The sequence below is a fragment of the Halichoerus grypus genome, chromosome 11 (assembly GCF_964656455.1).
Source record: "Halichoerus grypus chromosome 11, mHalGry1.hap1.1, whole genome shotgun sequence".
Taxonomy (NCBI): domain Eukaryota; kingdom Metazoa; phylum Chordata; class Mammalia; order Carnivora; family Phocidae; genus Halichoerus; species Halichoerus grypus.
Window position 1 is genome coordinate 36,330,877 of NC_135722.1, and position 12,384 is coordinate 36,343,260.

General features: G+C 38.1%; 1 protein-coding gene and 1 pseudogene across 3 annotated transcripts in view; both read right to left on the reverse strand.

Annotated features, from left to right (window-relative positions):
• NELL1 (neural EGFL like 1) overlaps positions 1 to 12,384 on the reverse strand; it is a 792,671-nt gene that overhangs the window by 268,519 nt on the left and 511,768 nt on the right. The window lies entirely within an intron of this gene.
• Positions 4,738 to 5,900, reverse strand: LOC118544695 (isocitrate dehydrogenase [NAD] subunit gamma, mitochondrial pseudogene; annotated as a pseudogene).

Genomic DNA, 12,384 nt, shown 5'->3' on the forward strand with positions numbered 1-12,384 from the left:
TGAGGGATAGAAAAGAGGGAAAATCCCTTATATTTGGACATATATGATACTCTCTCTCTCTTTTGTGGCAACATTCATTCACTTACATTTATTTTGCATGAAGTAGATTTGGCACTAAGTGTAGCAAACCAGATGTATAAGCTGATTAGAGCTCAGTCTAGAGTCTTCCCCCGTAGATACTGCTTTTATACTCAGGCTATGTTGGTTTTAAGCATTTGCAACAGTGGTAAAAAGACATTCCAATTTTTTTAATTGCTTTTGTAAAGAGCCATTTTTTTTCCATTTTAAATATATCTACTTTCTTTTTTCTTTGTTTCTTGGAGCAATCATAAATGCAATGTATGTGGCTTCCCATATCAGTGTAAGCAAGTTCATTTTGATATAAAGAACACTTTAGTACTTTGAGTTCCCATGTAATTCAGATTGTCAGGGAAACTCCAACGACCAAGTGCCTTCCTCCAAAAAATGTCTAGCTCTGTAATCAGCTTCCTGCAGATATTTTTCATATTCCCAACTGAGCCTATGGTAATATCTTTTTTTTTTCAGCCTCTATAATAATCCAGAACTGGGTAAATTTCTTCAAAATTCTCCTATTTGCACAATATACTATTCTTTTTCTTTTGGTTTCCACTTCATATCATTATTTTAGATATTCTCATTTCAACAGCACATCATTTCTCTTCTAAGTTTTTGTCCCTGTCTGTCATTACCAAAAAGGAGTTATTTATCAATTTTTGAAATGCCACCTCTCTTCAACACTTGACACTTGGTTCAGGTACCAGATAGTCTCATTTACCTGGATATTCTGCCTTTCTCATCCTGGGCTTATATGTAAAATGAGTGAGCTCTCTAAAAATTTCTTTAAGTCTGTGAATCTGTGGAATTATTTTCCCAAGGAAAACATTGATCTATTGCTGAAACCTAATCCACCTAACAGTATGACAAATTCACACTGTACAAATCCTCATGACCACTTAAACACTGCATTCTAGATCCACACTGCTAGAATTAGAAGTCAAGCTTCACCTTCTGTTAGTTGTGCGACCTCAGACAATTTTCTGAACCTCTCTGTGCCTCAGTTTTCTCGTCTATAAAATGAGGATTACAATAATCACCATCTAATTAGCTTGACATGAGAATTAAATACATATACAGCAGGAAGAATAATGCATGGCACAATATAAACACAAAAAATTATAATAGCTATAATCATTACCTTCCATCTAACTTGGTATATGTTTACTTAGTACCTACTATATGCAAGGCAGTATGCTGAGTCATTCAAGATCCAGAACACTGGCTAAAATATGTTCCCTACCCTCAAGAAGTATACAATGTATTAAGGGTCAAGTCAAGTAGATGAACAATTAATACAAGACAAAATGTGAAATGAAAGAGTTCAAAAGTCCAATAAAAGGTTTATGTGAGTTCAGAAAGAATAAAGCGAGTATAGCTGGATAGGGATAATGAGAAACTTTTTCATAAAGGAGTTGCTATTTGAACTTTACCTTGAATAAGGGGTAGACTTATAATAGGCAGAGACTGAGTGGGGAATGTACTTAATGAGAGAAACGGCACCATGTGGGAGGAAAAGGGAGTATCTAGATGAGTGAAGAGTATACGTTGACTAGAGCACATGGACTATCTAGGAAAAGCAAAACCCCTAGGAGTTGAAAGACAGCGTGGGCTAAAATTTTGGAGGCCCTTGAATACATTCCAAATCGAGGGAACCTGTGAGGGGGATTGAACAGACTAGTGGCAATCTAAACAAGGCTTTAAGGAGATTGATCTGATGTCAATATTGAAATGGAGGAATGAAGGAAAAGAATGTGAAGATGAAGAACCCAGTTTTTCCTCTTCTGTTTCTTTGTGGTTTAAGCAGCTTACGGTAAAACAAAATATAAGAAAATGGAATTAATAAAGTAAAAAAATTAAAATCAAGTAACAGAATAAGAAGAGAACATTTCATAGACAAAAAATGCTCATGGCTTTTTTTGGTGCTTCATAGTAGCCAAGATAATGGGGAACCTCTCAATGGATTACATATCTCACATTACCTGATAGAAGGATCCAAATTCGTGGTGAAAATCAAGTTCTCCTAGTCCTCAGTTCTGAGAGGAATCTTCTCTGTTGACCTTTTAAGCAGACTGTTTTCCCGAAATTCAAACTGTCCCTTACAAGATTTTGCATCCCAGACCTTGAGGAAAGCTGAAGTCAGAATGTTAAAGCATCCTTCTATAAAAGCAAGTCTATGTATATAGATGGTGGTGGGGGCAGATAATTATGGAGTGATGCAGTCTAGTTATCCAACTTTATATTGACCTTCACTGATATCAGAGTTTGAGATTAGTTAGACAACCTTTTTAATAGTCCTCAAGATAGTATACTGATGAGAGAAATACCATCTGGTCACTCTACAAACTCATGACAAATAATTACTTGTTTTAAGCCACTAAGTTCTGAAGTGCGTTCCTATGCAGCTGTAGACAACTAAAGCAACCTTAATTTTTACAATAACTGAAAGAAGGAAAGTATCTCTTATTTTACCGATGAGCAAACTGGAGATCAGAGAGGTTAAGCAGCTTATGCAGTGTCACAGAGCTCCTACGTGGAAGAGCTGAGATGAAAGGCAGCTATGGCACCTGAACGATTTGTAAGGCCATTAACTAACATAGAGCCATAATGAGAAGTTAATTTAAAGAAAAATCAGACAATTTGTAGCTACTATTCTTTATAACATCAGGACTTTACATGAAGCAGAGTAAACTGATAAAGCCTGAGATAAAATTATCCAATAAATGTTCAGAAATCTTCTCAGGAAACAGAGGCAGCCTGCCAACCACCTGTTTTACCACCTTGAGGCCATTGGTGTTCTTTAGAGAGGAGCAGTCTTGTAAAGAAAATTCATAGACTGAAGCCAGACAGGAATATTTTGCAACAGAGTAGTTCTTCCAGTTCTCTACTCTGCCTGTGAATTCAGGCCATTCTTTTTTTTTTTTTTTTTTTACATTTCTTCCTATCTTCCTTCCACTAATACTGAGAGTGAGCATAAAGAGCTGTCCCTGCCCCAGGTCCTGAGGTTATAGTGGTGAACAACTCCATCATTCCTGTAGCCAAGGAACGCACTGTATAGTGAGGTTGATGAGAAGGAAAGCACGTGATGATAACCAGGGAGATGCACACTAGGTAGGATATACAGAGAGCTCTGGGAGAACTGGGAGAGCTACGCTCCTCAATCTCAACAGGGAATGGAAAAAGAGTTAGTCAAGGAAGCTTCCCAAATGTGGTAATGATTAAGTTTAGTCTTCTAAGATGAAAAGGAGATCTCTCCTGAAGGGGAGAGCAACCAAGGCCACGTGCAAAGGTCTGACCGAGAAAGGATATGTGACTGTTTAACAATGAACTCTGTCTGCACTCTCTTTGGAGTGCCACACTTTGTTGTTACTAGGGTGAAGAAGAGAAGGGATGGAAATAGTGAACCTGGGGAAGGAAGCAGATCTCAGAACATGGGAGGTCTCCCACGCTATGTTCAGCTGACCTTCTCCTAAGGCCAAAGGGAAGCTGCTGAATGAGAGGCTTTAAGTAGGGCAGTGACAAGATCCTATTTTCTTTTCGGAAAGATCTTACTGAGGGCATTGCAGAAAATAGATTTAAGGGAGTTAAACTATAGGCAGGACACAAGTTAGAAATAACAGAAATTGTTAAGTTACCAATAATGACAAAGGCCAATGAGAAAGGAGGGGTCAGAGAGTAAGAAGAGAGGTAACTGGATTCAAGAAATACAAAAGTAGAGAAATAAGGGGCTTGATGGATAAGTAGGTAGGATTTGGTCCCCTTGCTGAATGTGAGTTATAAACCTGTTATATAAACGAAGCAACCTATCCAGTAAGTTCCAATGACAGTAATTAATTTGCCCAATTCTCCTCAGAATTATCTTTTAGAATGGTATAAAAGGGACAATAATGAATAATCTCTAGACACAGCAAGCACTTATCATGTGACAGGTACAGTGCTACAGCTCTGTATTTTCTCACTCAGTCCTCCCAATGACCCTAAGAGGTAGATATGATGATTATCTCACTTTAAGAAATACGAGGCAGTACATGCCAGGTCATTCATTTTTGGGGTGATTCAATAAACATATATTGTTTATTTTGCTTATATCAATCACTACGCTAGGGGCTACATAGGACAAGGGAATAGATTATATGGCATTTGCCCAAAAATGCTCATAGCTGAGATGCCTGGGTGGCTCAGTCACTTAAGCATCTGCCTTTGGCTCAGGTCATGATCCCAGGGTCATGAGATTCTGTCCCACCATACTACCAGATTTCTCTGCAGGCTGATTTGCTGAATTTTAATGACCCAGATTAAGAGAAAATCAGTGTTCCAGGTTCTGAGAAAGCCTCAGGACTCTACACAAACAGCTCTGATTTACTCAGTGTATCATATCATAGTGAAGTGTGAACTGTGGATTCAAATGGAGAAGAATTCCTCAATAGATATATAACACAATAGATTTGGCTAATTTAAACAAGCAATGCTTATGGCATTCATGACGTTTTAATAGAAAAAATCAGATTTGATTCACTTCTCCTATCTCTTCTGAGTTGGAACAGGAGCTAGTTTATTCCAGAGTCCACATTAGCCGAGCTGGCTGGAATTTCTAAGGGAGAAGAGGAAGGTAAAGAGTGGGAGAGACTTGGGGGATAGCTCAGCCTCCAAGGCACTGACCATTTAATTGACAGTACTGACGTGGCTTATTATATTTTGAATGATGTCCAATGTGGTGCTCTGGCCTCCAATGTCTGGAGTATGGACATCTTTCTTCTCCACGGATGCCAAGACGGCAGTGCGAATGGAGGTGGCATAGGAGTGGAGCTTGAGGTAATCCAGCATAATACAGCTTGCCAGCAGTATGGCAGTAGGGTTAGCCATATTCTTATTAGCTAAATTTCTGCCTGATTGCCTTGAGGCTGTTTCAAACACTGTGTATGTATGGCCATAGTTCGCACCAGGCACAAGGCCCGCTCCCCCAACCAACCCTGTGCAGACATTGTTGACAATGTTGCCATAAAGATTGGGCATCACCATGACATCAAACTGCTGGGCTGGGATACCAGCTGCATGGTGGTGTTATCCACAATCATGCCCTCGAAGGTGAGCTGAGGATAGCAGGAGGCCACTTCCCTGCAACACTGGAGGAAGAGACCATCTCCCAGTTTCACGATGTTGGCCTTGTGCACAGCCGTCACTTTCTTGCGCCCCATCTCTTGGGCCAGCTGGAAGGCGTATTCAGCAATGTGCAAAGACTTGGCCTTGGTAATGATCTTGAGGCTCCCAATCACTCCTTTCACACTCTCGTGCTCCAGGTTGCTGTATTCACCCTCTGTGTTTTCCCGAACAACTAAGACGTCTACGTCCTCGTGCCGGGTCTCCATGCCTGGCAGACTTTTAAAATGGATGACGTTGGCATAGAGATCTAGAGTGGCGTGAAACATGTTGTTACGGGATTTGTGAGATGGTGGCAGGTTGTGGTCGGTTTCAGTGTTGCCCTTCAAAGCCACACGGTTTCGGCGGACTGCCATGATGGCATTGCGAATGTCCTCTTCACCAGAAGTGGAGTTAACCATCACCTCCTCAAAGTCCACAGGCACACATGCATGTCTGAACACAGTCTTGACATGAAGCATAAGTTCAGGTCCAATGCCATCCCCAGGAATCAGAGTCACAGTGTGTCGCCCACCATACTTGGCTGACGGAGGAATACTGTGTTTAAAAGAGAAGCTCCTCAGTGAGGTCTCACGGCCAAATAAAATCTCCCAAGAAGGGCAGAGAGTAGAAGGTCGCAACACGGCCTTCACAGAGCAACTGGCAGCTGTCAGCATCTTCAGTGCCATGATCATGAAGCAGAAGGTAATTTATGTAAAAATATGCATTCTTCCTCTTGTTTTGAATTGGCTTCTTTTGGTGGAATTCTAGGTCCATAATTCTTGCTAGGTCACAACCATCTCTCCTTCCTTGTATTCTATTTTGACATTCTACTGCAGTGAGAGAGCTAGCCAAGAAGTGATGTATCCTATAGAAAATGTATTTATTCTATGTGCTAAGCTCTGCATGATGTACTTTTTAAAAATTAGCTTTATATTTTAGAGCAATTTTAGGTTCACAGCAAAATTGAATGCAAAGTAGAGAGATTTCTCAGACAGCACCTATATCCCATAAAATTCTCCCCACACTATCAAAATACCACACCAGAGTGGTACATTTGTTACAACTGATGAACCTACATTGACATATTTTCACCCAAAGTCCATAGTTTAAATTAGAGTTCACTCCTAGTGTAGTACTTCCGGAGTTTGGACAAATAGATAATGGGGTGTATCCCCCATGATAGTATCATACAATGTAGTTTCACAGCCCTAAAAATCTGCTCTGCTTTGCCTACTTAACCCTCCACCCTCCCTGGCCCCTGGTAACCACTGATCTTTTCAGTGTCTCCATAGTTTTACATTTCCCAGGATGTCATAGAATTGAAATCACACTGTATGTAGCCTCTTCAGATTGGCCTCATTGATTTAGTAATATGCAGTTAAGGTTACCTCCATGTCTTTTCATAGACTGTATCTCATTTCTTTTTAGCACAGAATAATATCCCATTGTCTGGATATAAAACCACAGTTTATATATTCACCTACTGAAGGACATCTTGGTTTTTTTCCAGGTTTTGGTAATTATAAATAAAGCTGCTATAAGCATACATGCGCAGGTTTTGTGTGGACATAAATTGTCAACTTATTTGAGAAAGTAACAAGGACCCCAACTTCCGGATCCTATGGTAAAAGTATGATTAGTTTTGCCAGAAACTGCTCAACTGTCCTCCAAAGTGTTTGTATCATTTTTCATTCCCACCAGCAGTTAATGAAAATTCCCATTGTTCTACAACCTTGTCAGAATTTGTCGTCAGTGTTCCAGATTTTAGTCATTCTAATAGGCATGTACTGGTATCTCATTGTCTTAATTTGCATTTCTCTGATGACATACTACATATCGAGTATCTTTTCATATGCTTATTTGCCATGTTCTTTGATGAGGTGTCTGTCAAGGTTTTAGCCAATTTTTTAATTGGGTTGTTTTCTTATTGTCGAGTTTTAAGAGTTCCTTGTATTTTTTTTGAATGACAGTCTTTTATCAGATATGCCTTTTGCAAATAATTTCCCCCCAATCTGTGGCTTGTCTTCTCATTCGCTTGACTTTGTCTTCTTTTAGAGAAGTTCTTAATTTTAACAAAGTCTATCTTGTTATTTCTTTCATGGATCCTGTCTTTGGTGTTATACCTAAAAAGTCATCGCCATACCCAAGGTCATCTAGATTTTTTCCTACATTATATTCTTGGAGTTTTATAGTTTTGTATATTATATATAAGGCTAGGATTCATTTTGAGTTAATTTTAGTGATGGATTTAAGGTCTGTGTCTAGATTAATTTTTTTTTTTGCATATGTATGTCCAGTTGTTCCAGCACCATTTGCTGAAAAGACTTTGCTCCATTATGTTGCTTTGCTCCTTTGCCAAAGATCAGTTGACTATTTGTATGGGTCCATTTCTGGGCTCTCTATTCTCTTCCATTGATTTATTCATCTGTTCTTCTGCCAATAACACTATCTCAATTACTGTAGCTTTTTTAGTAAGTCTTGAAGTTGAGGACTTTCAGTTTTCCAGTTTTCCTCTTCTCCTTCAATACTATGTTGGCTCTTGTGGGTTTTTTGCCTCTCCATATACACTTTGGAATCAGTTTGTTGATATCCAAAAGATAACTTTCTGAGATTTTTGATTAATTTTGCATTGAATCTATACATAAAGTTGGGAAGACTTGATATCTTGACAATATTAAGACATCCTATCCATGAATAGAAAACATCTCAATTTATTTAGTTCTTCTTTGATTTTATTCATCAGAGTTTTGTAGATTTCCTCATATAGATCTTCTACATATTTTTTATTTATACCTATTTCATTTTGGGGGATGTAAACATAAATGATATTGAAGTTTCAATTTTAAATGCCACTTATTCATTACTTGTATATAGAAAAACTGACTTTTCTATATTAACCTTATATCCTGCAATCTTGTTATAATCACTTATTAGTTCCAGTAATTTTTTGCTGATTCTTTCACATTTTTTACATAATCCTGTCATCTGCAAACAACAGTTTCGTTTCTTCCCTTTTAATTTGTATACCTTTAATTTCCTTTCTTACTGCATTAGCTAGAAATTCCAGTATAATATCGGAAAGGAGTGGTAAGAAGAGACAACCTTTCCATGTACTTGATCTTTACTGTCTTACTGCATTAGCTAGAAATTCCAGTATAATATCGGAAACGAGTGGTAAGAGGAGACATCCTTGCCATGTACTTGATAATTGTGGAAAGCTGTGTGTTTCTCAAAGTATGATGTTAGCTGTAGGTTGTATGTAGGTATTTCTTATCAAGTTAATGAAGTTCTCATCTAGTCCTAGTTTACCAAGAGCTTTTATCATGAATGGGTGTTGGATTTTGTCAAATGCTTTCCTGCATCTATTGATATGATCATGTGATTTTTCTTTTTTTTAGCCTATTAAAGTGATGGATTACATTAAATGATTTTTGATTGTTGAACCAGCACTGCATACCTGGGATAAATCTCAATTACGTTGTATAATTCTTTTATACATTGTTGGATTCAATTTACTAATATTTTTTGAAGATTTTTGCATCTATGCTCATGAGAGATTGGTCTGTCATTTTCTGTTTTTGTAATATCTTTGTACGGTTTTGTTAGTAAGGTAATGTTGATCTTATAGAATGAGTTAGAAATATTTTCTCTGCTTCCATCCTCTGGAATATATTGTACAGAATTGATATAATTTCTTTCTTAAATTGGTGTCATTTTTTTTTTTTTAAAGATTTTATTTATTTATTTGACAGAGAGAGACACAGTGAGAGAGGGAACACAAGCAGGGAGAGTGGGAAAGGGAGAAGCAGGCTTCCCGCTGAGCAGGGAGCCTGATGTGGGGCTTGATCCCAGGACCCTGGGATCATGACCTGAGCCGAAGGCAGACGCTTAACGACTGAGCCACCCAGGCGCCCCAGTAATTTCTTTCTTAAATGTGAACCCATTTGGACCTGATAATTTGTTTTGGAAGATTATTAATTACTGATTCAACTTTAAAATATATGTAGGTTTATTCAGATAGTCTGCTGCTTCTTATGTGAGTTGTGGCAAATAATGTATTTCAAAGAATTATTCTATTTCATCTAGGTTATCAAATTTGTGGGCATGAAGTTCCTCATAAAATTCCTTTATTATCCTTTTTAATGTCCATAGGATTTGTAGTAATGTCCCTTCTTTCATTTCTGATACTAGCAATTTAGGTCCTTTCTCTTTTTTGTTAGCCTCTCTAAAGGCTTATCAATTTTATTGATCTTTCTAAAGAGTCTGCTTTGGATTTTATTGATTTCCTCTACTGATTTTCTATTTTCAATTTCACTTATTGCTACTCCAATTCTTAATATTTCTTTTTTTATGCTTACTTTAGACTTGGTCATCTTTTTCTAGTTTCCTAAGGTAGAACCTTGTATTATTGATTAAACATCTTTATTCTTTTCTACTATATGCATCCATTACTATACATTTCCCTCCAAGCACAGCTTTCACTATATACCACAAGTTTTGATAAGCTTTTTTTTTGTTTGATAAGCTGGGTTTTCATTTTGTTCAAAATATTTTTAAACCTCTTGAAATTTCTTCTTTGACCCACATGTTATTTAGAAAGGTGATGTTTAATCTCCACATTTATTTTGGGATTTTCCTGCTATCTTTCTGTTACTGATTTCTAGTTTAATTCCATTGTGGTCTCAGAGCAGACATTATTTGATTCAATTCTTTTGAATTTGTTAAGGTGTATTTTATGACCCAGAATGTGGTCTCAGTAAATCTGCCTTGTGAGTTTGAGAAAAATGTGTATTCTACTCTTGTTGGGTGAAACAGTCTGGAGATGTCAATTATACCCAGGTCATGATGACGTTATTTAGTTCAACTTTGTCTTTACTCATTTTCTGCCTACTGGAGTTTGCTCCTTTTTATTGTTAACTTTTTGAGAAACTGCCAAACTCTGTTCTAAAATGATTGCACTATTTTACATCTTTGCCAGCAATGTAAGAGAATTACAGCTTCTTCACATCCTCACCAACATTTGATACGTGTTTCTAATTTTAGCCATTCTAATGTGTTGTGGTAGTATCTCACTGTTTTTGATTTGCATCTCCCTTCTGTGAGGATCAGTGTCTTTTAACGCATTTTCCTAGCTCAGAGTTACAAGTATTAATATCTAGGTATTTCTAGAAATCAACCACTCAACCTGCAATGCAGGCAGTCTATGCTTCTCAAGGCCATCCCAACTATGACACTTAACTGAAAACCAGGCATATCTTTAATTATAAACCAGCCATAATCCCATTCTCATTTAACTTTCAGGTACCAATGCCCTTGGTACAGGTTAGTCATTAGCAGGGGAGGTAGGGGACTTATTTATGAAGACTTACAAAGGGCTGTTAAAATCCAAGAAGATGAAGATATAGACTTAATAATGGCTACCACTATAGAACCTCACCACATCTAAGGTGCTGTGCTGGATATTTTACATACATCATCATAATCTACCAAGGTGGGCATTACAATCCCCATTTTACAGATGAAGAAACTGGCTATCACAGATCCAACAAATTCATATCATTATGAATTAATAGAGAATGGCAACAGGCAAGGTGAGCCTATCCAGGGGTCCTAAAGGCCCAAACCAGTGCTTCTCAGACTTGATCACCGCAGGATCTCATTGAAATAGAGATTCTAATTCAGCAGTTCTGTTGAGGGAAGAGTGCAGATTCTGCATTTCGAAAGATCTCCCTAGTGATACAAATCCTACTGGCCCCTTACCACATTTTGAGCAGCAAGAGCCTGTCTTTACCTCTTCACAAAGTCCAGCCAGGTGGGGGTCAACATTGGGTGTGCTTGGACGCAGCCCACTGTGAGTAAAAAAAGGAAGCAGTACTGCTTACTCCTCCTGAAAACTGATATAAAACAGCTGTAGAGTAGGAGCCAGGTGGGTACCAGTTTGTCACTTAATATGTCACATAAAATAGATAATAGTTGTCCACCACTAGAGCCAGAGGCTAGAGCAGATGATAATACCGAGAGAGAACAATGGAAGAGAAATGACCCAGGCTCAGCTACACAATTTTGTTTCCGTTAATGGGCCACTGTTACATAACGATACACACAAATCTTCCTCACATGCGGTTAGAAGATAAACCTTTTAAAGGTGTGAATGAAGAAGGAAGGAAGCCCTGAGAATGAGATTATAAAATGGATGGTGGTTGAGATTTTCATAGCCAGGGTGATCTACAAACATACATGGACAAATGAAAAAGTTCTTAACCCCAGTGGAAAAAAAAGATAGTTGTTGTACAGGTAAAAGAATAACAAGAGTACCATGGTTTCACATATTCAAGGGGTAAGAGTTCAACGAAGTCTATTGTGAGTGTAATGCTAAGATAGTATAATGGTTTAAGTCAGGAAGAGAGACTCTAACCTGCATAAAAAATTATCCTTTGGAGGATCAACAGTAAGGTGGCTAGTCTGGTGGCAGGAAGGCCAATTAATAGGCTATCACTGTTGTTCTCAAAAAGTGATCCCCAAACCAGCAGCATCAGGATTACTACAAACTCCTTAGAATTGCCATTTTTTTGGACTATCCTTAGACTTATTGAATCAGAAGTCTGCAGTTGGAACCCAACAATCTATGTTTTAATGATTCTGATACATACTAAAGTCTGAGAACCACTGGGCTGGGCTATGAAATGGTCCCAATAGGAAATGAAAAGCAGTTGTACTAAGATAAAGGCAGTGAGGAAGGAGAGAAAGACTTTCAGAGGTGTTTTGCAGATAAAAACTGGACTAGACTCATGACTTGGGAGACACTGAATATTATCCTTAATGTCTTTAACAGACTGGGTGAATGATATCATTGATAAAAATGTACATCACTGGAAAAAGAGCAGTGGGGTCAGGGGACTAAGATAGAAAATGAGCTCAGTTTCAGATATGACATGTTTGGGGAGCCTGTAGGACATCCACATAAGGATGTCCAGTGGGTGGTTTAATAAATGAGTCTGCAGCTCCAGGGAAAAGATTGTGGGTGATGACAGAAATTCAGGAGTCACCAACATATGGGAGAGAGTAAACTACACAGGAGTATATAATATAGCCTTGAGCAGAGGTTTTCAACTTTTCTTCTGCTGGGACAGATGATGAATGGCATTCATAGGAGACACACTCCCAGGAGTA